The 25,825-nt window shown below is 45.9% G+C and overlaps 1 protein-coding gene across 1 annotated transcript in view; it reads left to right on the top strand.

Annotated features, from left to right (window-relative positions):
• The window catches only part of LOC144784705 (putative acyl-CoA dehydrogenase 6), a 683,661-nt gene that overhangs the window by 397,011 nt on the left and 260,825 nt on the right, over positions 1-25,825 (top strand). The window lies entirely within an intron of this gene.

Here is a 25,825-nt window from a genome sequence, read left to right on the forward strand (position 1 = left end):
TGTTTGTTTCCTTTTCACCACAGCACAAAGGCAACCCCATTTCCAAATCAGGTATAGCCAGATGGATTGTTAAGTGCATACAAATTTGTTATCAAAAAGCTAAACGCACATTAACAGTTCCCCCAAGAGCGCATTCAACACGCAAGTTAGGGGCATCCATGGCTTTCCTAGGAAACATTCCTCTAGAAGACATATGTAAGGCAGCCACATGGACTACCATACATACATTTACCAAACACTACTGCGTAGATGTACACTCCAAACCGCAGGCAGCTGTAGGGCAGGCTGTACTCAAGACTCTTTTTCAGACTGCTGCAGCTGGCACGGGCAACCGCCGCTAGGGGGAGACATTCTATGCACAAGATATGAATTCAGCAGCCCACATGCCTCGAACGGAATATGCTACTTACCAGTATGCATCTGTTCTTGGCATGTAGGGCTGCTGATGTTCATATCACCCTTCCACCTCCCCAGTGCCTGTCGCAACTGTAGCACTCAGGATGAATCTCTAGCATGGACATCACTTACTGTATCATACTCCATCCCTGCCACCATGGCAAAAAGCAATCTGAGGATGGAGAGGATGCCCATGCGCACTGTAGTCCTGGGGAGGAGCCACCTATCTCGTGATACTTCCAAGACAACAATATGCAATCATCTGGGCCCAACACTAGGCGGCGATCTATGCACAAGATATGAATATCAGCAGCCCTACATGCCAAGAACAGATGCATACTGGTAAGTAGCATATTCCCTTCTCCCTTCCTATAAGATTCCAGCTGGAGTACCAAAAAGCTAGCAACAAGAGCTCTGATAGTGTGAAATATTTGTAGTGCCTAAAATAAAAAACAAATCTTAAGTTAAATAGTTTACAAATGCACACTGAGCCACTGTTCAAGCTACTTATGAATATGAGGTTCACATTTTTCCTCGTGTGCTTATATGCAGAGAAGACAGAGGTGTTTGCAAATCCCTCTGAAAGCTAAAGCACCTTCCAGGGACTCTGCTGTTAAAGGTGCTGCCATGAGCAAAAAGGGAGCCTACAAAGGTTTTGAAAGAAAGCGGCACACAAAGGGAGTTAACCCTCCCCCTTGTTCAAGGTATGTACAGCTTGCTTAATAATACAATACCATTTCTTGATGCCTGCTATACATGTACGCAGATGAGCGGCCATCTTGAAACTGGAAAAGGGAAGGCTGTAGAACATAGCAGGTCCACATAGGAAGTAACACAAAGAGGAAGTGGGTGGCGTTAAAGTGAAGAGGTAAGCAGTACAAGGATGAGAGATCAGGAATACACATGCACCCCCATTGAATGCTTAAAGGCAAGCAAGAAAGTAGTTCTCTGAATCCAAACAGCGCCAGCAGTATAAGGTTACAAGTCAGCCAGTCAGAACACGGAGACCTAAATGCTCCTGGGAGGGACAAAGAAAAGGGAAGAAAGCCACTGAATCAAGAAGAGACAACTGTGATAGAAAACACAGCCACCCAACCATGCGTAAAGGGCTGCCCCAAAACGCACTCTGTTTATATTGGAAACAAGAGGTCTGACCAACAGACCTCTAAAGCTGTAGCAGAAACCGAAACATCGGAGCACAATATGTATTGTGTTCATTAGAATATATTAGAGTTAATATTTATTTGTATTTGTAGTAATTATTCGTTAAGGAGTTTGGTGTGTAGGAGCCTATGTAAACTGAGAGGCATATCATGCTCTAGGCCAGTATGTGCTGTCCTAATGCTTTGACCTTCTGTTGCATGTTGATACTCTTACACCCCTTGCTTTGGTTTGTCTTTACTAGTGTTGGGATGAAAGAATCTAGCTTTAAGTACACATTGCAGATCTCGCTATATCTCTGCCCTGTCGAGTTTGACAACAGTACTTGTAGTAAGGATTGTGGAGACTTCCTGGGCAGCAGGAACTAAATAAATGCAAATTTTGCATCTTATTGACCTTTCATTTTTATTTTCCATTTGTGTTTGTTAACTTGATAAAGTGAAACTAAATTCAGTGAGTGGTGTATAGCACAAGACACCTTAGTGCGTAGTCTTCGGAGCCAAATGTATTGGGGGCACTGTACTCTTTCTTCTCTGTTATACTCATATTCAGAGCATCCATTTCCCAGAAGCACAACTAAGCAGTAGCCATATTAACTCTATCCAGGTATCAAATTACCCCACGGACAGTAGGTGACCGGGGTTAAGAGTCATTTCAGTCTCGTTCTCCCATCTCTTTAAGGAGAAGAATGTAAAAGTAAATAAAGTGACTTACACAACGAGACCAATACTACTCTGAAAGAGCCAGCATTAGTTTGGTCGTTCATATTGAGATGTCAAGGAAAGCATGCTTCTGAATTTACTTTGATGATGTGTATAGGTCTGCTCTACGTCTATTTAATGTATAGTACTTTACTCCCATTTAATATGTTATGTAGACTTGTGGATAGCTGCAAAAAGTTAAGAATAAAACATTAACACCTAAACCTTTCTAGTTGGTGCATGAGGAATTATGCCTCGATTTAGACTTGTATAGTTAGGCCTTGCTGCCATAGACTAAGTTTGTTTGAACACATTCAAAAGTTTCCATAATAGGATTGTTTTTCTTCTGATTCACTTTAACTTCATACACTATCCCTTTACCTGAGCCTATTAGCATACTGATTATTTCAAACTCAGGTCAGAACTTCATGGGAAATTACAGATATTAGAAGATGAAATTACTGTCTAGTGTTTTATCTACTATACATATAAACAATAATTGTGTACTTTGTCTTCCGGGAGTTAATATTTGCAGGCAGTTCAACTTTTTCTCAAATAGACCTCTGTTATTTTAATTTGTTTTCTTTTTGTGTAATTATGTTGACTTATGCACTTGAATTCTTCCAAGAAAGTGCCCAACTGTGAGGTTTGAGAGCGTGTTTTGAATACTATTTTTAAAGGAGCAACCGGGTTAATGCCTTTTCGCTGCTAAAAGAAAATTGGAAACCGTATTATGCACTGTGAGGAAATATGATATACAGTAGATAATGTGTGAAGAGTTCATTCGTGCTGTGTAGGTGTATTTAAGATTATTTACTTAAATGTCTAATGATCCTATAGTCTTATAGAAGAAAACAGCAATAATCACAGAGAACCGGATTCATAAAGGTTTTTGAAAATCAAAGTGGACCTTCGGGTGCATGCAGGCTCGTAGTCAGGAGCAGTGGCAGCTGGTGACATTTGAAAGTGGTGAGCCATAAACGTTGGGTATGATTTTTATATAGCAAGCGATGTGAACAAGTTCTATGGACAACCCTGGGGTTTAGGGGGAGTCCCTTTCCTGAGAAAGAAATGAAAAAAGATTTGCAAACGGTGCATTTTAAAGCAAATTAATGTAGTGGTAAAGCAAAGCTTGAAATATTAAACATATTAAAAACTGCCCCATATCTTCTTGCATTAATTTGTCCGACAGTTACTGTAGTGTTTGAATTGTTATGCATTACCACTTTAGCCCTTTAAAATATATGCTTGCCAAGTGTCTTGCACTCCATGCAGCATTAACTTTGGAAAAATATGCTCTACCAGACTTTGAGAAGCACCCACAAATGCTAGCTGTAACCAGTCATATAGAAATATGTGCAGGCAGGTCTTTAAGTGAGATGAAAAAAGTTGGTGCTCTCTATAAAGGAACATGCCGAATACATTTCTGTGAGTCCCATAGTGTGCCATCAGACCAGTGTTTTGGTTTCTCTCTGAGATGTAATTTTATCCAGATAAATGGCACAGAAACTGACATATGCCTAAATCCTGTCAGTATTTATTTATTTATTTGAAAGTTTTATAGAGCGCGAACAAGACCCTTGCAGGTATCAGAGCGCTTTACAGTAGAGAAGTGTATAGGCATACAAACAATAAAAATAAGCAGGAACGTAAGTATAGCATCAAAAGCAAGGGACAAATCAAACATTTAAGGATAATCAGGACCAAAAGGGTGGAAGCAGAGAACAATCAATGGTTAGAAGGGAAAGTCAGGTAAGGTGCAACACCGTACCGATTGGGTTTGATGGATGATGAAAATACATTCAAGGTAAAAACGACAAAAATAAGTGGAGCAAAGCTGTACATGTAAGATCCAAGCATTAAATGGGTAGGAAAGAAGAATGGATGGATGATGATAATACATTGATGGTAAAAACAACAACAATACGTGGAGCAAGGCTGTACATGTAAGATCCACAGTTATGTGAGGCAATGTTTATGTGAATTTAGCCATAAGGATGCTTTTTACTTCCAGTTTGAAGGAAGAGGAGGAGAGGGGTTCAGTCTTATTTCTGGTGGTAAGGCATTCCAGATCCTAGGTGCAATTCCTGAGAAGGAGCGATTATAGGTTTTTTCTTTTTGAATTTTTGTGGTTTCAGAAGGAGGTTGTCCGCACGTCTTGTTGATCTTGAACCTCCAGATATTGTGAGTTTTTGTTTGAGATAGCTGGGCGCATTGTGATGTAGAGCCCTGTGCGTCATGCACGCTATTTTCAGGTGGATTCTGGCTTCAAATGGTAATTTAAAGATTTTAGATCCGATGAGATGTGGGCCCTTTTTTTTGAGCCAGTGATTAGTCTTGCTGCCGCGTTGGTAGAGGCTCTTAGAGGAGCTGTAGTGGCCTTGGAGAGACCGCATAAAGAGACGCTTCCATAGTCCAGCCGAGGTAAAACTAGAGCCTTAACCGCTAGCTTGAAGTTATTGGGAGGTAGGAAGGGCTTCAGCTTCCTTAGAGTATTGATCTGAAAGTTTGCTCCCCTCGTTGCATTGCTAATATGCTTCTGCATGTTGAGGTTACTATCCAAAGTTATACCGAGTGATTTCGCTGAGTCCCCGAGGGTTGGTTGAACTTCAAGTGCTGTGAGGTGTTTTATCAAATTGTGCATAGTGGGGACTTTGGTGGGTGGGGCAATAAGGAGGAATTCAGTTTTTAAGGCATTCAGTTTGAGGTGATTCATTGCCAATTTGGTGGTCTTAAGAGTATTGTTGAGTAAATCAATGTCGTCCAAGGTGTTGATTTTGAGGTAGAGTTGAGTGTCGTCTGCATACATGTGGAATTGCACGTTGGATGTTTGTAGCAGATCGGTGAGTGGTTCCATGAAGAGGTTGAAGAGTGTGGGGGATAACGAGGAGCCTTGTGGGACACCTAGCGTAACAGGAACTGGTTTGGACAGTGTGTTGTTGACCTTGAATTTTTGAGTCCGGTTATGCAGAAAATAAGTAAACCAGAGCACTGGTCCTGAGAGACCCATTCTGAGTTTCAACAGATCTGTCAGGTGAACGTGTTTGACCGTGTCGAACGCTGAGGAGAGGTCTAATAGGATGAGGAGACATGCTTCGTTCTGATTGAGAAGTTGTAGTGCATCATCTATGATGTGTGTCATGGCTGATTCCGTTCTGTGATTTGCCCGGAAGCCGGATTGGTGTTTATTTAGGAGGTTGAAGTGGTCGATATGTTTTGTCAGTTGGTGATAACACATTTTTCCAGAAGTTTGGCCAGGGTGGGAATATTGGAGATTGGGCGGTAGTTGTTAAGGTCCGTAGGGTCAGCTGTGGGTTTCTTAAGGATGGGAGACACTTGTCCTACCTTTAATGCGTCTGGGATGCATCCTTGTTGAAGTGAGCTGTTGATGATCTTGGTCCATATGGGTAGTATCAAAGGTGTAAGATCTTTGACCGCATTTGCGGGGAGAGTGTCCGTGAGGTGAGTGGAAGGCTTCTGGGCACTGAAAAAAATTTCTATAGCTTCCTCAGTGTAGGAGTAAAAGTAAAACCATGTTGCGTTGTTTTTCAAGGTAAGCTTTGATGGGATTTGTTGAGAAGCGATAGGGGGTATGGGGGGATTTGGTGAGGGGGCCAGAGTGAGAGATTAAGTCCTTGAGGAGATCTTTCTTGATGATCTGTCTTTAGGTTAAAGTGGTTAGAAAAGTCATCACATGATGGTTGTGGGAGAGTTAATTCAAGTGGCCTTTGCGGTTGGTCTTTAGATTGCGTTTAGGTCAATTCAAAAAGTTTTTTGGGGCGATTTTTTGCCTGGTCAAGTTGTTGGCTAAAGAAGACTGCTTTGGTGCGTTTGACCTTATGAAAGTAAGCATTTCTCTTTCTTTTTAGCGTCAGGAGGAGATTGGCGGATGGTACTGATCTCCAGTTGCGTGCGACAGTTCTGAGAGAGCGTCTGTCCTCGTTAAGGTACCCGTTGAATCAGGGTTTAGAGTCTTTCGTGGAGACTCTCTTTAGTTGCAGGGGGGCCAATTAGTTAATTATCGAGGTCATGGAGTTTAGGTAGTGGTTGGTGAGGTCCGTTACGTTGGAAGTTCCAGCGGGGGGTAGAAGTAGCTTCTTGCTAGAGGCAGGTAAAGAGTTTGTGTTTAACTTTTTCCAGTCCCTTTTCCATACCGTAGGTTTTGTAACTTGTGCAGATGTCAGCTTGATTGTTTCATTGATTAAGAAGGTGATGATGTGATGGTCAGACCAGTCACAAGGGAGGATAGATTCCAGTTGGGTGGCCTCAGTCTTGGCAATTATTAAATCCAAGATTGCGCCCTTATTTTGAGTTGAACTGTTGCACAGTTGGATGAGGTCTAAGGCGTAGAGGAAGTTTTTAAGGCTGTTGACTACCGTGTCGTTCCAGTGGAGGTTAAAGTCACCCAGGAAAATGTGTGTTACTTGGACCGGTGAGTGATGTGATCAGGTCCATGAAGTGTTCTGTGAAAAGGAGGATTTCGCCAGGTGGGTGATAGATGATGTGGAGCGAGCGGACAGGTTTACCATTGTTGTTGATGTCGAGACTGATGTATTCACAAGAAGGGAGTAGCGCTGGTATGGCTCTGTTAATGGTAATGTTGCTGCGTTGTATGCACGCAATGCCACCTCCAATCTTGCCTCCCAGCCTGTAGAGTCTGATGATGTCATAGTTAGGGGGAACCAAAATGTCGATAAGTGGCGAGAAAGAGTCTGTAAGCCATTGTTTAGTGAGTATGATGAGGTCACGGTTAGTAGAGATAATGAGGTCGGCTATGTCAGTGGCGTGTTTCGATGCCGATCTACAATTCAAGAGTGAGCATTTAAGATGTGGGGAGACGGTGGAGGAGGTGGGTTCCTGGATGAGTGGGTCTTTACAGAGATTATTGATGATGATTCCTCTGTTGTGAGACGAGGGCCTGTGAGGCTTAGCGAGGATAGAGGGTATGGGCATGTGTGTAGGAGGAACAGAGGTAGTAGAGGACGGTTCGTAGGAGAGCAGGAGAGAAAGGAGATCGTTCTCGGAGAGATGTTTGTTGGTACGCATAGGGCGGGAGGGTAAGTTAAGTGAGGGTACTGAAATCCACCTGGGAGCAATGTGTTTTGTGCGGAGGGAGTGTGTGGGGGACTTGTTAGGAGCGTTGGATCTTGGGAGCCATGGATGATACGATAGCATGGTATTAAGAGCGTGAAGGTCTTCTTTGATTAGATGAAGTGTGGACATGATCTCATCCAGTTTAGTGTCTGCTGGGGTTGAGGAGGGGTGGGGAGGTGCGCTAAATGTGTGTGCAAGGGGTGTCAGTTTGTTAGATGAATGTGGTAGTATCGGGGTGCGTGCATTCGATTGTGCGTATGTGTGTGTGTGTGTGGTAGAAGAAGTGATGTAGATGGTTGGATAGAGGGTATACCATTTCGCTGGGCATGAGTGGGAGCAGAAGAGGGAGGCAAATGTTGTTTAGAGGTTGAGCTGGTGTTAAGGAAGTCGAGGGATGGACCGGGTTGTGCAGGGGACTGGGTTGTGGTAGGCTGGATGGCGTGAGTATTGTACATAAAAGGTGAGATATTGTGAGTGGAGGAAGGAGGGTGAGGAGTGATGGTTCCCGTAGTGGGTTCCGTTGTTAATTTGGGTACCTGATTAGATTGGGATCAGTAGGAGGGGGATAGGTTGAATTGTATGGAAAAAGCTTTTGTATCGCTGTTAGCTGTATAGGGGTGGCGGAAGAATCAGAGGAGTCAGAAGGAGGAGGGATAGGGTGGAAAGGGGGTGGTGAGCTATGGTCCGGCCTATAGTGGTATCCGTGGGAGTGTGAGGAGCAAGAGTGGTCTCAGCCATGATGGGTAGGGGGAGCGTGCGCTGTATCAGTGTGGTGCTGCTAGTTGTATAGGTGGGGGTGCACGTCCGGGGGCCAGGTGTAACAGTTGGAGATGGATCAGGAGCCAGAAATGACCGGGAGGGAGGGGGAGGAGGGTGGGAAAGGGCTGTATCATACCTAGTACTGTTGGAGCGTTTGTAGGTGGGTGGTGGAAACATTTGCAGTTTGTAGAAATCTTTGGCCTTGTCACTGGGTGTTATCTGTTTAAGATAAATGAGTAACAACCATGGTTTCTTATAAATAATTAACATCGGAAATGTTTAAATTCTGAAATAGTTAATCTGTGAATTAAATAGCATTGAGGCCTGTGGGAGGAGTATTGCCGTTAATTATGTGTGCCTTGTGTTAGATATGTATCCTCTTTTTCATTGCATATCTTGTTCATCTGCACATTTTCAACCCCCTCTCTTTCCTCTTCAGCATCCTCTTTTCACTCTTCCCCAATGCCCATCCTCACATCTGTCACTTCACCGCCCCCAACATGCACTGCACTCCCTCAAATTTAGGCACTATAATTTCTCTTACTTATGGCTTGCAAATATTTTGACATCACTCTATCCCCTTCACACACTTATCCACAGAATATTAGTTGCAAATGGAAAACAGTGTTATATGTGCTCTGCAGAGAGGCCAACCCATTGCCAGGCACTTAGTTTGGCTTTAGCCTTAGCGCTCAATCAAAGCCCCTCATAAACACTTGGCATGACTTAAGCTTCAAATTATGCACAGAGCAAAATACAGATAAACAACAACATTATAAAATAGCTAACTCACGGGGAATGCAAAATTAAGAAAAGCATGAAAAATAGGAGAGGAACTGAATTGCTGACATGCCTTCCCTTGACGTTTTTAACATTTATTGTTTCCAAGTCAATCCATATTTTTAGCATCTGTGTTAACTTGGGGGCATGTACAGTTTTAATACCATACATCAAAGAACTGGCCACTGTAAGCACATCTTCCACAGTAAGCACATATCTCTCACTTTGAGCCTGACTCAGATATTTGGATCCATTTCTCAAGAGAACAAGAGGGAACCCTGCTCTTTATTTGGATCCATTTCACAAGGGAGTAAATGCCGCAGCTCCACTTCTAAAGGAGCTAGCAGTGTGCAGTGCTGGCCTGGGGTGTCACAGTGGGGGAGGTTAGAGTAATGAGGGGTCTCGGCACAATATACAGAACACAGCATTAGCTTGCAAACACCATTACCAAGAACAAGGCACCGGATCAGAAATGCTTGCATCCCCTCTCACATATGACAAAATGGTGGGATCTATGTCTTTGAATGACTGAGGTCTGAAATCACGCAGGGATGAAGTCTCCTACGCCTAAAACCGTGATGCCTATTGCGTCACTGGCCTACAGTGTGCATAAAACCGGAGACCCCAATGGCGATGAAGGGCTTTAAAACAGAAAGCCCTGCGTTGTGCGTCACATTGTTGATTTACTGCCTGTCTTCCGTCTCCTGCTTCAGAGCAAGGCGGGGCAGGCCGCCTGAAACAGACACTGCACTTCTTCTTGGAGAAAGTGCAGAAAATATATCGAGGATTTGACCCGTGCCGACCGGATCCAGAGCCAGTTGACCCTAATTCTTTGGGGTACGAGATGTTGACTTTTTTACCTGATCTGTCTGCTGAGGCTTTTGACAAACTTAGCCTTAGCGTTAAATCAGGCTCTCCCCTGGATCCGCTAAAGCCAGCTCTTATTAGTACGCTTTCCCCACTGTGTCGAGCACCGATTCTTACTTTAATTACCATGTCGCTGTCCACTGGAACGGTCCCTTCTGCGTGGAAGCTGGCGGTAGTTACCCCTATCTTGAAAAAGGCAAATTCTGATCCCCTATTGCCTGAGAACTACCGCCCCATATCTCTTCTGCCATGGACTGCCAAAGTCACCGAAGCCCATGTTAATTCAATCTTATCTGCTCACCTGGCCCGCAACCAGATATTGGACTCCAGCCAAAATGGCTTCCGGCCAGGACACAGTACCGAGACCGCCTTGCTCTATATTATCGAGCATCTACGCCTGGTACTTGACTCCGGACGTACGGCAGCGCTCCTGCTATTAGATCTGAGCGCTGCTTTCGATACTGTGTCCCACCATGCACTGATCCAACGCCTAGAGGGAGCTGGAGTAGCAGGCACCGCTCTTCAGTGGTTTCGATCTTTCCTTTCAGATCGAACCTTTAAAGTGGCAATACCACCCTGCCAATCTACCATCCATCCCCTGGGCCTGGGGGTCCCACAGGGCTCCTCGTTGAGCCCTACCTTGTTCAACCTATATGTGAAACCGCTAGCTGCAGTCGTCAAACAGTGGGGTTTGACGATGACCTCATATGCTGACGATACGCAGCTGGCGGTGACACTAAGTGGAGACCCTGAAGTGGAGGCCCCCAGATTCCGAGCCGGACTTGTGGCAGTAGCGAGTTGGCTTCGTACCAACTGCTTACAGTTGAATGCCACCAAAACTGAAGTGCTGGTCTTGGGGAAACATGCTGAGTTATGAGGAGACCAGTGGTGGCCTCCAGAGCTGGGCATCACTCCTATCCCAGCCTTAGAAGTGAAAAATCTAGGAATTTGGCTGGACCCCGCGCTCACCTTCATAGGCCACACGAAGAAGGTTGCAGCCACCTGTTATGGTATCTTGCGTGGCATAAGGCCAGTCCTGAAATACTTCGATCCTCCCACTCGGCAGCTCGTGGTCCAAGCTTCAGTTTTATCCCGGCTGGACTACGGAAGTGCGCTGATGCTAGGGGTGAATCAAGCTGAGGCATCCAGACTTCAAAGGGTACAAAATGCCGCGGCGCGAGCCATTGTTGGTCTTCCCAGACACTGTTCCGCCTCGGGCACCATCTCGGCCCTACATTGGCTACCGGTCAGGCAGAGGATCAAGTTTAAAGCGCTCTGTCTGGCCTTTAAAATCATGAAACTTTCGTCGCCGCCGGCTCTGACTAACTTGCTTATTCCCTACATCCCTTTGAGATCCTTAAGATCAGAGGCTCTTCATCTGGCAGTTTGCCCTCGCTTTAAACTTTGCCGAATGGGTGGCCGCTCTTACCGGGTGCTGCCTGCGGAGCTGTGGAATTCGCTCCCGGTGCACATCCGAGCTTTGAATGATCTGCTCACCTTCAGGCGTGCCATCAAAACTTTCTTGTTTTCTGCTTCTGAGTAGTTGTCCCTTTTTTTCTTTCCTATTCCTTTTCTGTGTTATGTTATAGTACCTGGCTAAAGCGCCAGGACGCCCCTTTGCTGGGGCAGCTGCGCGCTATAAAAATAATATTAACATAACATTCTTGGGAGTTTATTCAGAGCGCTATATAAGCCTATAAATAAATAAATAAATAACATAACAAACCATACTTAAATGCATTAATTTATTTAGAGATGCGATCGTATCTCTAAATAAATCGATCTATTTTATATATTTCAATGTAAATGTGTAGGAATATTCAGAAGTTCGCAGCCCCACAGCCCTTATGGAGAAACCACCCCTGGCCAGGAGTGTATATTTTGGGGGTTCTGGCTCCCAGTAATGACAAGACAAAAAAGAAGGCATCCTGTGGGTGGATTCAATCACTTATGTTTGTGGAGAAAATGGAGCAATAAGTATAAGCCTTAAAGCATATTATGAATTATTGGTGTTACACTCCTTAAATAAATAGGGGGCCTCATTTACAAGAGGCCCGCGTCACCAGAGCATCAATTTTAATGACGCTGTGGTTGCGCTAGCTTTTCAATCATATGTACGAGGTCACGCAAAGCCACCCTTTATGGCTTCTCATGGCCTTGTAGAGATGTGCCTACATCACCTTCCACCTCTATGCAAACGACACCCAGATCTATCTGGAAACCTCCTCCTTTGAAGATATTCAGAGACTAAATAACACTCTCAAAGAAGTCCAACATTGGCTGTCCAGAAACCACCTGAAACTCAACCAAGACAAAACCGAAATCCTCCTCATCCCCAACAAAGAAGAAAACCCCCAAATCATGGAATGGCTTAAAGCAATCGATGCTCAACGATAATCTCACTCCGGCCAACTCCATAAAATCATTAGGAATCACCCTAAACCCCAAACTTGACATGGCCAGACACATCAAGAACTCTGCGAAGAGGGCCTTCCTCAATCTGAAGAATCTCAACAAAATAAAACCCTTCATCCCGCCCAAAGACCTCAAACAAACCACCCTATCCACGGCGATATCTAGACTCGACTATGGAAATGCTTTCCATACCGGTACAGCAAAATCCTACCTAGCCCCCCCTCAAAACAACTGTAAATGCAGCAGCCAGAATGGTCACTGAAGTCAGGAAATTTGAGCACATTGCACCCGCACTCAAAGAACTAAAATGGCTCCCAGTAGAGATGCATGCCTGCTTCAAAACGGCCTCCCTCACGCACAAAGCCCTCCAAACAGGGAAACTTGAATACCTGGCCTCCAAACTCAAAAAGGCCGGCCAGACAAGGAACCTCAGGAGCTCCAACTCGCTACTGCTCATCCCTATGAAAACACGCAAACAAAAAACCGCTGCACGATCCTTCTCTGGAAACGCACCCAAAATCCGGAACTCCATCCCAGCAGACATTAGAACGTTATCCTTTGTAAAATTTAAAAAAACTCCTAAAAGACCTCTTCCTGAACAGTTAACTATGCCTTCCTGAACAGTTAACCATTACTTAAGGGTACATGCTGACATTCCGCAGCACCATGGCACTTTTTCACCAAAATCTACCTCCTCCAAGCGCCCCAAAGCCCCTCCCTGCTCCCCCACCCTGAAAATGGTTTCCGCCCAAGACAACGTGCGCTCTGCGAGGCTCTCAGGACTGCCATGCCTCCATGTTGCACCCCACGCCGGGACTTCCGAACCAACATTTATACCTATGCCTTATTTTGGGATTCCTGCATTATAACTGTTGTAGAGAGCTCCGATACCCTCGGGTCTGGCCAGCGCTATATAAAACTCCTTAATAAATAATGAGTAAATAATAAATGTGCGTTGCCTCGCACTGCATCAGGAAGGCATGCCATGGGTGTTGCAGTGGACGATCCCATGCAGCGCCCTTGGATTTAGACAAATTCCCAGATTTACAACAAAGCTTAAATCTGAGAGTGCTCAAAATCAATGCACTTCCCCAGAGGTTGTGTAACCAAGAGATGTTTTTTTATTTTTCCTTGTTTTTTCTCTTTTAATGTATGCTGCACTTTGCAGCACTCGTAGAAAGAGGAAAACGCCTCCAGTGATTGTTTTTGTGCAGGAAAGTGCCCCTGTATCTCATAGATATGGCACATTTCTACCTTTTTCTTTTGACGCAGGGAGGTGCAGCAAAATGACTCGCTGCTCTGCCCTATGTCAAAATCTTTTAAATGAGGCCCAGAGTACCTTATGAAGTAGAGTTGATCAGTGATTGAAATTATAGGTGTGTGGAGTTGGCTCACTTGCTGGTTTTTTTTAGACCAGTGGTAGGTTTCTTGTATTTCTTATTTTAAGCAATTCTCACTATAGCTGCCCTATTCGGATGGGTATTTCTGCAGCAGTAAATCCTCATTGGCTCAGGGCCTAAGCTTCGCCTTTGGCAAAAGTCTGGGAAACTCCTTCTACATTGGAGAAGAGTGAAGTTTGGCATACTACATGTCAGTTTAAAAAAAAAAGAGTACTTTGCAATAAGACCAACAGGATATCCATCACGTTTGTGACAGAGTACCCATCCACCAAGCCCAAATTAGGGTATTTGTCTATTACGCGCACCAAACGCGTAATAGACACCAATAGGCCGTGGGCGAGGCAATGCGCCCGTCTTTGGCCAATAGCGTGCAGTCTTTCATTAAAACACGCACAAGCTTGTGCGATTCCTAGGTCAGCTCAGATTCCCTGTTTTTCCCTTACAAAATGTCTTGCGCTGCGCAAGGACTGCTGCGCAGTGCAACGCTAGGCGCAAGACCTAAAAATGGGCAGGATGTGCACATCATTGTGTCTTCTACCTGACAGAGTTCATGTGTTTCTTCTTCAACTCATTTAGCTGACCGTGTACATTTTAGACCTCACAGAGTTTCTTTAGCTCGTATAACTTTGTGTGTATATTCATTTGCTATAGGTGCAGTTAAGGGGAGTAATGTATACTTCCGAAATCACCTCCTCTTTCTCAAGTGCTAGTGTTCTGTATTTGTATATTTTTGGTCACTCACATACATAGCTCTCTATGTATATATTTTCAGTCCGAGTTTGTGTGTCTGTCTATGCATCCACACCCCGTGTGTGGTGTCCCTGGCCGACATTTTTATATTTTACGCTTCACAGTTCATATATTCTACAGCAGATCTCGCCCATAAACCCAGACCTGCCTGTCCCTCTATCCACGCTTCAAGTGGGAAGCCTCATATTACTGCTGCTATCCCTGTCTCAAAGCACCAGCCTGACACATTTTCTTATGGAGTAGCCTGGTAATACCGTTACAGGAAATTACTTTTCATATCATTCACTTAGGAACAGAACATTCTTTGGATATGGGATTAATTAATTCTGTGTTGCTCACTTCCACGCTTCTCCATTGTGTTGAGATAATCTGATTACTTTTTAATGTGTAGGCGTTCACCCCTGGATAAACTCTTAGGTCCAGGATTTTGCATCAGAGGATTGCATTCTGCGTTATGTTTAAAGACGTACTTACCGCAGCAAGTTATTGATACCACAGACTTTGAGTTGGAAGGATGCACAGCTGTACATAGGTTATGGCGAATCGCAGTACCTGAGCTTAAAATCACTGATTTATCAAGATCTGAAAACAAAATAGTCTTTTTAAAGGAGCCAGCCAATGGTTGATGTCACAATATGTGACATCATCAAACAGAAAGTTCTAAAATGCTTATTGTTGGCGACTGTTAGTTTTCAGGATCGGGCAGGGATAACGGATCCTGTTATCAATAGAGGACCCCTCTCAAAATTGGATTTGTCTTCTTTTTGCAGCGAGTTTTTAATTTGAATGTCTGAAAATGAAGTGTCGCTGCTCTGAAAATGGATTTATGTTACTGTCTTTTCAGAAAAGATCATTAATTTATAGTGTGTCCCCAGGTGAGCCGTAATTAAGGCAATGCCCTTCACTTGTCTGATATAAGCATTCTGGCTATATTTGGTTTACACTTGAAATCGAGGTTGTTATGTATGTGTTTCTCAGTATAGGATGTTTTTCAACTGTTCAAAAAGTAGCATTTGACATAACGACAGAAAAGAGCAGAAAGTGACTACGAACCTACACCAACATCACGAGGGTGCCAAGATAGTTCAGTTGGTTTAGTAGCACTGAGTTGTGGGTAACCTACAGAACAAGTATTCCATCCCCAGTGTGGCCGACTCATCAACACTGAAGTACACATAGCACTGATTTTTCAAAGGCCGAGACTCTGTGCTATATAAATAGTCAGTATTGCCGTTCACTGACAACGGTGCTGCTTTCCTAATGACGCCATCCACAACGGAGTAATGCATCTGAAAGGTGCTAGCCAGCCGTGCCTCACCCTGCATGCACTGCTGAAGGGAACACTACAGTCACAGTGCATACTCGCCTGTTTCTGCTGTCTCTTAATCTGGACTCTGGCCCAGCATAGGTGGACAGAATCCGCTTTGAAAACATGTTTCTTAAGACTGTCCCTTCCACTTCAAAAGCAACATAGGATGTGAGCTGGCCCTGTACAGAAGGATGGTGGGTCCTGCACCTACCGGGCATGGAGGCTAGAATATCAAATGCACTTGCAAGGGAGAAACCTTATAAACAGCTAATATTGAAAACGTTTGCACAGGCTATCAATGTGCCAAATTGCCGTGAAGGGGTTCAGATTAGTTTAGTTTTTTTAAATTACCTGTGCAGGACAATAAATACCAAGAAGCAAATGGAAGGGGAAAAAAAAGACGTCAGCGGTTCTTTTATTTTGTTGCTTCCGTGTGAAATGGATCCAAAAAATAAGAAGCTCGCGAGTGGCGCGCGCGGCCACAGCGAGCCATGTGGTTTCACTTATCGCGCCCATGTCTGGGCACGATAATTGAAACCAATGTGATGGCCTATTGGTGTCTATTACGCGCACCAAGCGCGCAATAGACCCCAATAGGCCGTGGGCGGAGCAATGCTTTCGCCTTTGACCAATAGCGTGCTGTCTTTCATTAAAGGACGCATGCTAAGGCCAATGGGGTAGCTGAAAAGGAAACACACGCACAAGCGTGTGCGATTTCTAGGTCAGCTTGATTTCCCCGTTTTTCACCTACTAAAGGTCTCGAGACCAGCGCATGCACTGCTGCTCAGTGCAACGCAGGTCGCGAGGCCTAAAAAGGCTGGCCTGTTCCTCAGAGGCCCCCCTTAGCTACGCCCCTGAGAGCATGTGCTTCCATTTATGAATGTAAGCTGAAGTTTTGTATGAAATGTGATTTTGCACATGTAAACGTTTCTTTTTCTCATGTAGTATTACAACAGCATGGTGTGATCTGCATTAAATGAGGAAATATGCTCCAGTGGGTGGGTCGAGAACCATTACAGGGTAGAGATCCTTAGCGGAGGAGGTAGACAGTCACAAGGCAACAGGTTTGAGGGTATTTTCAAACTTCAGACATATCCCAGTTCTGGATTTGATCAGAGGTGTATATCTGTTAGGGGTTTTATTGAATCCTAACAGAAGTGTTGAGGTAAATGCCTCCCTTCTCCGTAGTGGCATTTACTGTGTGTAGAATTACCACCCAGAATATCGAAGAATAATCAAACCGTGTTTGTTAAGCGCAACTAATCACCTGAAAGGGTCTCAAGGAGTTCACCGCCACCGCGTCATAGTTGTGCCAAAACGGAACATCGAATGGAAGAAAGGGAAAGTCTCTAGTTAGACGGGGGACAACCTAGCGGCGCTATACCTACCCAGAACCTGGAGGAAGAATGCACAGATAAAGACAATTCGGAACTACTTGTACAGGAATACAATACAGTAGGCAATTAGAATAACTTATATGATAACCTGGGATATAGACGCAGACTGAAATTATATAGAAATATTTAATCTCGATGTCAAGTACTAGCCTTCTTGTACCACACCATTGTACATATTTTTAGGATATATACCTTATAGACGTATACCTAACCTACCTCATATCAGTGTGAAACGTTTACTATATAGCTCTATACTTAACTACCTCATTCACTATATGGTTATTTTATGCGAGTTGTATCTATCTCTAACCTACCTCATGTATATGTATTGTTATTGTTATTGTTAATGGGATTTTATAGCGCGCCTAATCACCTACAGGCCTCTAAGCGCCAGGAAAGATGGTAGTAACAATAACTTAGCAAGATGGGAGCTGGATTATACTGTGCTCATGCTTTTTCTGAACAAGAGTGTTTTTAGGTTCTTCCTGAATCGTAGTAAGTTCCCTTCCCGACGCAGTGCCTCCGGCAGCCTGTTCCATAACTGAGGGACTAGCACTGAGAAGGCTCTCCCTCCCTTGGTCACTAGCCTGTAGCGGGGGCAGACCAGTAGTTGGGAGTCTGAGGATCGAAGTGTTCTCGTGGGGCAATAAAGTTGCAGACGATCTTTGATGTAAGTTGGGGCTTTCCCATAGATTGCCCTATGGGCCGTGCATAAGTTCTTAAATTCCACTCTTTCTTTGATGGGGAGCCAGTGCAAGCTTTGTAGTAGGGGAGTAGCTTTAGATCTCCTCTGTAATCTGAAAATCAACCGGGCAGCGTCATTCATTATGACCTGGAGTCTACTGGTCAGAGTTTTCGGTAGGCCAAGGTACAGGGCATTCCCGTAATCAATTCTGGAGATGATGGTGGCCGTTACTATTGATCGCATCATGGATTGTGAGAGGACAGGGATTAACTTCCGCAGTTGCCTAATGATGTTCGTGCAGCTTCCCACAACCACAGAGATCTGAGGGGCCATTGACAGATCGTCATCCAGTTTGATCCCCAAGCTCTTTACAGACGAGCTTGGTTTTGGAGCCGGGCCCAACTCTGTAGGCCAATAGAGATCACCCCAAGGTGAGGCAGTAGATGGAATCACTAGTACCTCGGTCTTGTCAGGGTTGATTTTTAACAGATTATCTGTCATCCATTGCACTGTGAACCGCAAGATGTTCTGAGTTTGGAGTTGCGCGGCCGTGGTGTCATCGACACTTAGCAGCAGTTGCGTGTCGTCCGCGTAGTTATAGACTTTACAGCCCATAGTGGCCAGAGAAGCAATCAATGGTTGCAGGTAGAGGTTAAATAGAAGCGGGGACAGGGCGGACCCCTGTGGCACCCCGCACTCTAAGATCCCCACCTCAGATGTTTCGTCCCCCAGTTGTATCTTTTGGGTCCTTCCTGTAAGGAATGATTGCAACCATTGAAAGGCCTGGCCCTTAATCCCAAAGTCCCTCAGTCTGTCCAAAAGCAAGGCATGGCTGACAGTATCGAACGCCGCTGATAGGTCCAGCAAAATCAGGGCGCTCGGTTTCTTGCAGTCAGCCATGCCTCTTAGCTCATCCAACACCGATAGCATCACCAACTCGGTACTGTGATGAGCACGAAAACCTGCCTGTCGCTCGTGGAGTAGATGGTGAGTTTCCAAATAGAGGGACAGGGACTTTAGTATATGCTGCTCAAGAACTTTAGAAAGGAAGGGCAACTGGGAAATAGGTCTGTAGTTCTTTAACACCGCCGGATCAGATCCAGGCTTTTTTAATAAAGGTCTTACACGCGCCTCCTTCAGTTCAGCCGGTAAGTACCCCGTATCTAAAGATCTATTGAGGAGGGAGATGATACGCTCCTCCAGCAAGGGGCGCGCCACACGGAAGATCTCAGGTGGGCACGGGTCAGCTGGGGAACCAGATTTGATTTTCCTCATCAGTTGTTCTAGGATCAATGCATCCATCTCTGGGAATATTTCAAGGGAGCAGTCGGTCACGATCTCAGATGCTGATGTTATAGCAGTCCCTGATCCCACCCCACTCTTTATCTCCTGGATGATGAGCTTCACCTTCTCTAAAAAGTAGGCCTGAAAGGTGTTGCAATCCATAGGAGCCCTAGAATTGTCGGTTTTTTTGCTCAACTCTGCCAATATTTTAAAGGTCTCTTTCTGAATATTCGCTGCCTGACTTAGGCGGGACTCGAAGTGGTCCGCTTTAGCTTGGGTCATCAAGTTTTTATATTGTTGAAGGGAAGCTTTATAGCATTTCTTGTCAGAGTCCTGTTTGGTTTTCCTCCATACTCTTTCTAGAGCTCTGAGCTTTCTTTTTGTTTCCCTTAAGGCTGGCGTAAACCAAGGAGCTCCTTTACCGGATCGCTTTATTTGCTGTAGTCTCACCGGCGCTATTTGATCAATGGCCCGGGTCATGCTCCCGGTAAGATCAGAGTATTCACAATCCAAGCTGCATTCCAGATCAGTGGCCTGGGATATTGCCGGGAGCGCTTTAGTCAGGGATGCTAGATCAACCTCGGCCCATTTCCGGGTTTTCCTGATACCAGGCGGACAGCTGGTGATACAGCCTTTAATGCGGGCCTCACAGGATATCAGGTGGTGGTCAGACCAGACGCAAGGGGCTACGTCTATAAGGGTTAGACTGGCATCTGTGGTCCACACGAGGTCAAGAGTGTGACCTTTTTCGTGTGTGGGAACATCTACAATTTGTTTAAAACCCACCGCAGACATTAAAGTGTCCAGCTGGCGTGTGGGTAAGTCCCAGTTGGGTTTATCCCAATGTAAATTGAAATCTCCAGTTACCAGGATTTTCATATATCTGGAACATAAATCGGATATAATAGGGCAGAATAGATCATTGAAGAGTGGAGTTGAATTGGGCGGACGGTAGACTGACAGGATCACCCAGCACACATCGTGCACAGTGACCTTTACCCCAATCACATCCGTCAGATCAATTGTCTCAGATAGTAACTTTTCAACTAACAGGGTCTTCCTATAGAAGATAGCTACCCCGCCTCCCCGGGCGCCACCTGGGCGGTTGTGCCACATCACATCATATCCGCTTGGGAGAGCAGCGATTATATCCGGCATTGAGTTCTCGCCCGTCCAGGTCTCTGAAAGAGTCAGGATATCGATGTCACTATCCTGAAGCATACTGTAGATCTCTAAGTGATGGCAATGGAGCGAGCGAGTATTAAGGCTCCCTATCTTTAATGTAGGAAACCGAACCGGCGGGGGCATGGCCTTATCGGGATGCAGTATAGCGTGTTTCTTAAGCGTCAACAGGACTGCCTGATCTACAAGCTGCTCACCTCTATTAAGGGTGTATAGTTCCTCCCTGGAGTAGAGAAGCCGTTGGCCAGGAGTCCCCGCCCCCGGGCGGGCGCAGACGGGCTGGACTCTGGCGTGACTCCGGCGGTGCTCCGGCAAGCCCGCCGCGCGTGCCCGCTGCGCGTCAGCATGGCTGCATTATATACCGGTCTAGCGTCCTTGTGACGACTAGACCGCTCCAATCCCCAGCCCCCACCCAAGATGTCCGCTGCTTCTGATGGTACACAAGAGCCCTGGAGGTATCTGTGAAGCGCTCTGATACCCAAAGGTCACGTTTGCGCTATATAAAACTCCCTAAATAAATAAATAAGACGCTGTTGGAAGCGTTGGGAGGGGTTCACAGCTCCTGGATGTTCATGGTGATGCGTCAAAGAGCCAGGTCTTGAGGTCCTTCATGAATTTGGAGAGTGTTGGTGTCTGTAGGAGGTGGAGAGGAAGGGTGTTCCATGCCTTGGCCGCGAGTAAGGAGAAGGAGCGACCTCCTGCTCTGGTCTTCTTGATGCGTTGCACCGTTGCTGGGGAGAGCTGGGCTGAGCTGGATCTTTGGGGTGCGTGGAACGAGAGGCAGTGGTTCATGTAGGCGGTCCGATTTGTGAAGAGCGTTGTGGGTGAGAAACTTGAAGGCGACTTTCTACCAGTAGCCAGTGTAGTGTCCGCAGGTGCAGGGTGATAGTGCTTTGCCGTAGTCCAGTCTGCTGCTGATGAGGGTGCGGGTGGCGGTTTTCCTATGTTTGAGGGAAGTCCAGTTGAAGGTCTTTCGTAGGAGACGGAGGGTGTGGTAAAAGGAGGAGGTGACAGCGTTGATTTGGCGGTCCATTTTGAGTTCGTAGTCCAGGATGATTCGAGGTTGCTTGCGTGTTCGTGGGGGAGGGTGTGTTCACGAGGGCGGGGGCCACCAGGTGCTGTTCCAGGTGTCGGGGTGTGGGCCCATGATGAGTACTTCGGTTTTGTCCGTGTTGAGTTGTGGGCAGCTGTTCTTCATCCACCTGGCGACTGCTTCCATTCCTTCCTGAAAATTGTGTCTGGGGATGTTGGATTTGTTGGATAGGGAGAGGATGAGTTGGGTGTCGTCTGTGTACGATACGATAATGAGTCTGTGGGATCCGACGATGGTTGCGAGCGGGTCCATGTAGACGTTGAACAGGGTGGGGCTGATGGAGGATCTTTGGGGGGACTCCCAGGTGGTCGGTGTGGGATCCGAGAGGAAGTGTGGAAAATGACCCTCTGCATTCTGCCGTGGAGGAATGAGCAGTTCCAGTCGAGGACCTTGTTTCGGATTCCTGCGTCATGGAGTCTGTGGGCTAGGGTGTGGTGTGAGACTTTCAAAGGCTGCAGAGAGGTCCAGGAGGATGAGGGCCAAAGTCTCTCCTCTATCGAGGAGGGAGCGGATGTCCCTTGTTGTGGCGAGAAGGGTGGTTTCAGTACTGTGGTTCTTCCTGAGGCCTGATTGGGAGGAGTAGAGTATGTTGTTTTCTTATTTATCTATGAAGGAGGCAAGCTGACTGTTGACAGCTTTTTCATTTACTTTTACCGGGTACAGGAGTAAGGAGATTGGTCTGAAGTTCTGGAGGTCGGTGGGGTCTGCCGAGGGTTTTTTAAGGAGAGGGTTGATCTTGGTGTGCTTTTTAGTCATCGGGGCAGGAGGCGGTCTCAAAGGAGCAGTTGATGATTAGTCAAAGCTCAGGGGCGATGTCTCTGTGGCTGATGTGATGGGGGTCATAGTCTTTAGAGTGTCTTCAATGGTGAGGGCGGTCCAGCTGTCAATTGTCGGCTGCATGGTGTAGGTAACAGTGGGTGTAGGTTATGCATGTAGTTTGTCATTGTCGAATTTGGCATAGATGGTCTGGATTTTGTGATGGAAGAAGTCCCGGGGGTCTGTTGCAGAGGTCCTGGGCGGGTGGGATGTCGATTGTCATACTGCTGGGTTGGGCGAACTCTTTGGTGACGCCGAAGAGTTCCTTGCTGTTGTGTGCATAGGTGAATATTCTGTCCTGGAGTGTTTTCCTCCTTGAGTATCTGATGAGCTTGTGGTGGGCGGCAGTGGCTGTTTTGAAGTTGTGTAGGTCTACTGTGATTTTGGAGTTTCTCAATAACTTTTCGAGGCATCTGCAGGTTTTTCTGGATTCTCGGAGTTCCGTGGAGAGCCAGCTGACTCTCTTGGCATGTAGGTTGGAAGTTTTCTTGAGGGGGGAGATGGTTTTGTCACAGTTGAGGATCCAGTTGTGAAGGGTACGGGCGGATGTGGTTGGGTCATCGTCCGAGGTGGTGGGAGTGGAGCTGCTGAGGGGGACAGTGAGCTGGTCCTCAGTGATTTTATTCCAATTCCTGCGCTTGAGTGGATGTTTGAGGGTGATGTCTGTTTTGAAGGTAAAATGGACGCAGCAATGGTCTGTCCATGGGAGTTCGGAGGTGTGGCTGAAGGTGAGGGAGTTTCCTGCTGTGAAGATGGGGTCGAGGGTGTGTACTACAGAGTGAGAGGATTCTGGTGTGATCTTTTTGAGTCCGATGTTGAGGAGGTTGTCCAAGAGGGAGGTGGGGTTGGGGTCTTGGAGGTTGTTGAGGTGGAAGTTGTGGTCTTTCAGCCAGGTGTAGACAATGGAGGTGATGGCTTGCAGGGTGCTGATGTTGGAGATTGAGTCGTAGAAAGGTGCAGGGGGTCTGCAGATGAGGGTACCTCGATGGGTGGTGGTTGGGTTGGTTTGTATTTTGAAGTGGAGGTATTCCATCAGGTCTGTGCACCCGTCGGTGTAGATGCTCAGTCGGAGGTTAGACTTGTGAGCGATGGCGTTGCCTCCTTCGGGCGGTTGGGTCATTCCTTCTGGGTGATATTGTAGCCTTCTGTGATATCGCGATGTCAGGTCCTGAGGCGGCATTTGTCCATGTTTCGGTAAGGAAGGTGACATCAGGGTGGTGCTGTCAAGGAGGTCCCAGACATACGGGGTGTGTATGTGGAGGGAGTAGACATTGAGGAGGATGCATTACAGGGTTTGGGGTGCGATGGAATTATTGCTGGAGGGTGGAGGTGGGTTCTATGTCTCTGCGAAGGAGGAGTGTCAGCAGTGTCGGCAGGTGGAGGTGTCAATAGGTGAGGAGAGCTTGAAGTTGTTGTTCTTGTCAGTGCTGAGTTCATAGAGAGCTGAGGGGCTGTAGCGCTGGCAGGTCGGAGGACCAGGGTCCCTGATGCTGGTCGCGGTCAGATCGTGGACGGACGTAGACTGGCTTGCAGCTGCCATTAAGTAAGGGTCGAGGGAGGGCAGAACAGCTGGGAGGTGGGAATGGGAGTAAACGGGAGGGGGAGGAGCCACCGGGATAGCAGCAGGGGTAAAAAAACTGCAAAAAAAGGAAAAATTAAGAGGCTAAAAAAGAAAGGGAGATAAGACAGGTACAGGAAACAGGCAAAACCGAGGAAAAATAAAGGGAAACAGGCAAACCGAGGATGCAGGCTAAAAAGAAGAGACAGAAGCTGAGCCAGGCACAGGGGCCTCGAACAGCGGTCAGTGGCAGGGCTAGGGGCAGAGGCACTCAGGGTGGAGCTGCGGCCTGGGAGGGTCTTGCTCCCTTAATATTGTTTGAAGCAAACACAATGAGGTAATGGAAGGAGCGCTGAAACTTTTCAGACATTCACCCTCAGTCACAGATCTGGGTTGAATCCATCATTCTTTAGCTCACTTCGCCACCCCAGTTCAGACTCCACGATATGCAAATCATTTGTGACCCTGCCTCATGGGAACAGTCCAGACCAAACAGCCAAGCCAGGTCTTCCCTGGACTGGTAACAAGCATCCTGGGACCGATTTCGGGGTCAACCAGGCTAGCTTGAATGAGCCCCTGATTTAAAGACCACATAAAAGCATCTCTTGGCTTCAATGATTGCTGGTAAATGTGTGGACCTCGATGAGTTACCTTCTGGTGAAATAATAAATTGGTGAATGCTGCAGTTTATTAAACTGTGTAGTAATTCATTCTTGGACCCACTGTCCATATTACTTCAAGTATTTTAAAATTGAATCGTCAGTCTTAAGTCATTTAATTGCTTGGATCTGTGTTAGTCAAAGATTTCTTTTTTAAACACAGGTGCTCCATGAGAAGAAAATTCAGCCCTATGATGTGAGAGACCGGTTTGGACGAAGTGCTGGAAAATGTTGAGAAATTTGAGATACTTGTGTTAGATGCTGATAGATCATACCAGGAGCAGTGATATGTTAAAACTGCTTCAAGGAAGATCAAATGTGGCCATATAGCATGGAAATAGGTGCTTCTGATGGATACTTCCAACAGCAGATTTCTCACCTTTAGAATATCACCAGACTGGATCTAGAAGGTTTTTCAGCGTAGTCTTTACATGCCGCTAGGTGACATGTTGCAGTACCATGTGAACTGAGCTCTGCCCCAGAAGTTTTGACCGAAGCCTATATAGGCACCACTCAGACAAATTGACAACAGTTCCTTTCATTCTGCGCCTTCCTAAGTGGATCCAAAGCTAGCTTCTCTTTTTTCTTGTCACTTGATTAACCCTTTTTCCTCTCAAACGACATTATCCAGAATGCAAGGGTGTGAGAAATTGGATTATTGTTTGGGGTGGGTGACAGCCTGCCTTCTTAAAAAAGGAATTATGATTCTTGTAGGGGGTCACTAAATTAACCTGAGTTCAACCCCCTGGTAGCTATGGCACAGAGAAGACTAGCTTAACGTAGGGTAATGTATAGAGTGTTTATGCACTATGTGTGTAATTAACATACTTATGATGGCTACTTCTACTTGTAGAGTCCTATTTTTTTTTTTTTATATATCTCTGGCGTCTGCCAATCTTGAGAATTTTCAATAGCTCTCCTCGTCGGTAGGTGATGCGGACTCCACTTCGTCACCAAAAGTGATGCAATTGTGTTGTAATTGGAGCCATAAAGTATGCCTTTTTCGTGCACTGAAGTAGGTTCCCTTTTTTCGACTCCATTCAACTTGATCCTGGAGCTCAGTTCTCCTCAGATTCTTTATGGGTTGATGGAATTTTGGTCAACATTTTTTTTTTTATAGTACAGGAAGTCCCCAAGCATTCAGGGTTTAAACCTTGCAGGGACTGTGATATACAGATACCATCACAAACCCTAACAACATGTCTCTGGTGCTGGACCACAACACCAAGCCCTGCAGCTCCTGCTAGAGCATGTACCCCTTGTCTATCAATGAGCAGGAGACTACACTGTCTATGAACGGGGCTCGGGATAAACATCAGACCAAGACTGAGTTCAGACATAAGTTGATGATCCCGGACAAAGTCACTGCCCTCATCTAAGCCCTCCAATCAAAAACATAAGAAGCAACTCTACAACTCCAAGCAACACCATTCATCCAAAAGTAAGTCTTAGGGACACTCCCCCGCTACACAGGCCTCTTTGTCCAAACCACAGCTTATGGAATTACCCACTAAGGATC

Source organism: Lissotriton helveticus, chromosome 10 (genome assembly GCF_964261635.1).
Source record: "Lissotriton helveticus chromosome 10, aLisHel1.1, whole genome shotgun sequence".
In the NCBI taxonomy this organism is placed as follows: domain Eukaryota; kingdom Metazoa; phylum Chordata; class Amphibia; order Caudata; family Salamandridae; genus Lissotriton; species Lissotriton helveticus.